Source organism: Schistocerca nitens, chromosome 7, assembly GCF_023898315.1.
Source record: "Schistocerca nitens isolate TAMUIC-IGC-003100 chromosome 7, iqSchNite1.1, whole genome shotgun sequence".
NCBI classification, from domain to species: Eukaryota; Metazoa; Arthropoda; class Insecta; order Orthoptera; family Acrididae; genus Schistocerca; species Schistocerca nitens.
In genome coordinates, this window is record NC_064620.1 from 307,453,327 (window position 1) to 307,458,326 (window position 5,000).

The 5,000-nt window shown below is 54.9% G+C and overlaps 1 non-coding gene across 1 annotated transcript in view; it reads right to left on the minus strand.

Moving 5' to 3' along the window:
- The window catches only part of LOC126196950 (small subunit ribosomal RNA), a 1,909-nt gene extending 499 nt beyond the window's left edge, over positions 1-1,410 (minus strand). The window contains exon 1 of the ribosomal RNA XR_007539370.1: positions 1-1,410. This exon is cut by the window's left edge and continues 499 nt beyond it. This is a non-coding gene — a ribosomal RNA (small subunit ribosomal RNA).
- Positions 1,411-5,000: the final 3,590 nt, after the last annotated feature.

The window sequence follows — 5,000 nt, forward strand, 5'->3', positions numbered from 1 at the left end:
TAACCAGACAAATCGCTCCACCAACTAAGAACGGCCATGCACCACCACCCACCGAATCAAGAAAGAGCTATCAATCTGTCAATCCTTCCGGTGTCCGGGCCTGGTGAGGTTTCCCGTGTTGAGTCAAATTAAGCCGCAGGCTCCACTCCTGGTGGTGCCCTTCCGTCAATTCCTTTAAGTTTCAGCTTTGCAACCATACTTCCCCCGGAACCCAAAAGCTTTGGTTTCCCGGAGGCTGCCCGCCGAGTCATCGGAGGAACTGCGGCGGATCGCTGGCTGGCATCGTTTATGGTTAGAACTAGGGCGGTATCTGATCGCCTTCGAACCTCTAACTTTCGTTCTTGATTAATGAAAACATACTTGGCAAATGCTTTCGCTTCTGTTCGTCTTGCGACGATCCAAGAATTTCACCTCTAACGTCGCAATACGAATGCCCCCGCCTGTCCCTATTAATCATTACCTCGGGTTCCGAAAACCAACAAAATAGAACCGAGGTCCTATTCCATTATTCCATGCACACAGTATTCAGGCGGGCTTGCCTGCTTTAAGCACTCTAATTTGTTCAAAGTAAACGTGCCGGCCCACCGAGACACTCAATAAAGAGCACCCTGGTAGGATTTCAACGGGGTCCGCCTCGGGACGCACGAGCACGCACGAGGCGGTCGCACGCCTTCGGCTCGCCCCACCGGCAGGACGTCCCACGATACATGCCAGTTAAACACCGACGGGCGGTGAACCAACAGCGTGGGACACAAATCCAACTACGAGCTTTTTAACCGCAACAACTTTAATATACGCTATTGGAGCTGGAATTACCGCGGCTGCTGGCACCAGACTTGCCCTCCAATAGATACTCGTTAAAGGATTTAAAGTGTACTCATTCCGATTACGGGGCCTCGGATGAGTCCCGTATCGTTATTTTTCGTCACTACCTCCCCGTGCCGGGAGTGGGTAATTTGCGCGCCTGCTGCCTTCCTTGGATGTGGTAGCCGTTTCTCAGGCTCCCTCTCCGGAATCGAACCCTGATTCCCCGTTACCCGTTACAACCATGGTAGGCGCAGAACCTACCATCGACAGTTGATAAGGCAGACATTTGAAAGATGCGTCGCCGGTACGAAGACCGTGCGATCAGCCCAAAGTTATTCAGAGTCACCAAGGCAAACGGACCGGACGAGCCGACCGATTGGTTTTGATCTAATAAAAGCGTCCCTTCCATCTCTGGTCGGGACTCTGTTTGCATGTATTAGCTCTAGAATTACCACAGTTATCCAAGTAACGTGGGTACGATCTAAGGAACCATAACTGATTTAATGAGCCATTCGCGGTTTCACCTTAATGCGGCTTGTACTGAGACATGCATGGCTTAATCTTTGAGACAAGCATATGACTACTGGCAGGATCAACCAGGGAGCTGCGTCAACTAGAGCTGAGCAGCCGGCCGCCCGGGAGTGTGTCCCGGGGGCCCGCGCGAACACGCAAGCGTCCGCTCAATTATTCTGCAAACAGGAGGAGGCTGGGCTCCCCTGCACGATACACCTCGAAACCCTCTCAGGTCCCGGCGGCGCGCAGCGCCGTCCTAAGTACTTGGTCGGGTTCGAGAGAGGCGCAATCGCCCGGAGATAGGCGAGTAGACGCTTTCAGTGCGACCACCCGTGCTCCCAACTGAGCTTGCCGCTGCCGACAGAGGCCCGGGAGCGTGCTGTCGTGGTGTTGCCGGCGGGAGACAACACGCGGCCACAAACAGTGACCGGGCAGCTCCAACGCCAGCGCCACAGAGGGGCAGAGCCCCACTTGGGTGCCAAAGCGAACTCTCCCAGCACAGCGCACGCGCCAACACATCCGCACAGCTGCGATACAAACCACCTGCGAGAACCGCGGGGGCGACCGAGCAGCAGACGGCGTCGCGGCGCCGAGTGCCGGGCGGCGGCGCATCCTCAACGCACACAGTCCTCAATCGGACCAGCACACTGCAGATGTCCACCGCGCTTCGCACCGGGCCCGGGAGGACCCACTTTGGCCGCACGGCGCCGCGCGCTGGGTGCGCCGGCACGCAGATGCGCCGCCTGCCGCGTCCGTCAGCCGGCGCGCCTGCCACTGGGCGCCCCCACCAGCCGGCTGCCGCGCGTGCGCCCACGCAGCGCGCGGCCAGCACGCCGGGCGCCCCCCCCTCACCGGCCGGGGACGGTCCCACCCAGCCACCGCCGCGTATCGCTTCATACCCACATGCCCACTCACGTTCGTGGGTATGACGGGTGTCGCTGAAGCAACCGGTTAATACCTGTACCGATCGTCGATATCAACGATTCACCTCCAGCGCGAACAACCGCGCAACAACGGATTTCCAGTTCATTTGCGTAACTTGGGCAGCAAACGTAGACATCCATCTACATTTGCGACTTCTACGAGTCTTGCATGCCTGGATGTTGTGTGTCACGACGCACTCCATCAGCATACATACACGCTGCGACGTGTGCACGAAAGAACACGTGGAAGGTGGCCAGCGTACGTATGCGAATGCCATTGCACAGCTGCGAAGCGCATTCAACACGCGAACTCCTGACCGACGAGCTAGAGGTGACAGGAGGGGAGGGGGGGGGGGGGCGGGGGCGATATACGTCCTATTGCAGTACACAATACAGTGGATAGCGGGACCATGTGGAAAGTAAGCAACACTCGCAAGATGTGAGGGTACGCACCGTAAAATGAATCAATACGCAGAACACCACAGTGTGCGCGAAGTGAACTATGTTGAGATGGTTGCAATTAGGCAACGCTACACGAATTCCTAGATTCATATAACTAACAATTACAGGGCAGGTTAAGGCGCAACGTGGGTTAGGTTAGGGCGCAACGTGGGTTAGGTTAAGGCGCAACGTGGGTTAGGTTAAGGCGCAACTTGGGTTAGGTTAAGGCGCAACTTGGGTTAGGTTAAGGCGCAACTTGGGTTAGGTTAAGGCGCAACTTGGGTTAGGTTAAGGCGCAACTTGGGTTAGGTTAAGGCGCAACTTGGGTTAGGTTAAGGCGCAACGTGGGTTAGGTTAAGGCGCAACGTGGGTTAGGTTAAGGCGCAACGTGGGTTAGGTTAAGGCGCAACGTGGGTTAGGTTAAGGCGCAACGTGGGTTAGGTTAAGGCGCAACGTGGGTTAGGTTAAGGCGCAACGTGGGTTAGGTTAAGGCGCAACGTGGGTTAGGTTAAGGCGCAACGTGGGTTAGGTTAAGGCGCAACGTGGGTTAGGTTAAGGCGCAACGTGGGTTAGGTTAAGGCGCAACGTGGGTTAGGTTAAGGCGCAACGTGGGTTAGGTTAAGGCGCAACGTGGGTTAGGTTAAGGCGCAACGTGGGTTAGGTTAAGGCGCAACGTGGGTTAGGTTAGGGCGCAACGTGGGTTAGGTTAAGGCGCAACGTGGGTTAGGTTAGGGCGCAACGTGGGTTAGGTTAGGGCGCAACGTGGGTTAGGTTAGGGCGCAACGTGGGTTAGGTTAGGGCGCAACGTGGGTTAGGTTAGGGCGCAACGTGGGTTAGGTTAGGGCGCAACTTGGGTTAGGTTAGGGCGCAACGTGGGTTAGGTTAGGGCGCAACGTGGGTTAGGTTAGGGCGCAACGTGGGTTAGGTTAGGGCGCAACGTGGGTTAGGTTAGGGCGCAACTTGGGTTAGGTTAAGGCAGAAGTTGGGTTAGGTTAAGGCAGAAGTTGGGTTAGGTTAAGGCAGAAGCTGGGTTAGGTTAAGGCAGAAGTTGGGTTAGGTTAAGGCAGAAGTTGGGTTAGGTTAAGGCAGAAGTTGGGTTAGGTTAAGGCAGAAGTTGGGTTAGGTTAAGGCAGAAGTTGGGTTAGGTTAAGGCAGAAGTTGGGTTAGGTTAAGGCAGAAGTTGGGTTAGGTTAAGGCAGAAGTTGGGTTAGGTTAAGGCAGAAGTTGGGTTAGGTTAAGGCAGAAGTTGGGTTAGGTTAAGGCAGAAGTTGGGTTAGGTTAAGGCAGAAGTTGGGTTAGGTTAAGGCAGAAGTTGGGTTAGGTTAAGGCAGAAGTTGGGTTAGGTTAAGGCAGAAGTTGGGTTAGGTTAAGGCAGAAGTTGGGTTAGGTTAAGGCAGAAGTTGGGTTAAGGGATGGTGTGTGTGGGGGGGGGGGGTGGGGTGGCGAGGTTCGTTGATAGTGATGGTAGTAAGTGGACGCCTGAGGCACTATCAGATATGTCACGTCAGTTGCACTTGTGGCTCATGGCAGGTGGCGCGCCCGTTCTGTGTTTGTGGCAAAGGAGTGGCACACCTGTGTCTTTCATTCCTGCCATTGTTTATGTGCTGTGAGATGCGGCAGTGTGGTGCTGTTGGGTGCACCCCTGTGTAGGACATGTGTGGGTGTTGGTGGCGTATCTGAGCAATGGTGGTTGTAGGAAGAGTGGGATATTCAGTTTTCTGGTTCGACGTCCCGGTCTGGTTATCATAGTGTGGATGGTGTACTGTGGCCGAGAGGATGCACTGGATGTTGTTCCATGCTGGTACTTAGATGTTGTGTCTGCGTCTGTTACAGGCATAGACTAGTGGGTGATGGAGTGTGTGGGTGACGTGTGGTTGACATTGTGTGCACAGACGTTCAGCATGTATAGGGACAGTTGTATGTGTTATCTATATTCCGATGACTGCGCGTATTACTAAGCACCGCCGTGTATAAGCTTAATGTATGTATAGTCAATGCCTGTTCTATCTCTGTACAGTAGTAGCGGTGCGACTGCACTAGCTAGCTACACCTCGCGGCATCGTCCCCCGGTGTATGGCATATGATTATAAACATTCTGTCTATTAGTCAAAACCGGTGGTGTGACTACGTCACATGTTTGAGGTGGGGGACGCAACACCGTGCCGGTGGGTCAGGGCTGCGAAACACTTTCCCCACACTGGGGGCTCGGACCCTCATTACTCGTCCCAGTAATATATTGCGGAGCGCACATAGCCATTGCCCAGAGTCTTTGCGACTGCGAGTGCAACGCCCACGGGGACCGACGTGGATGGGGCG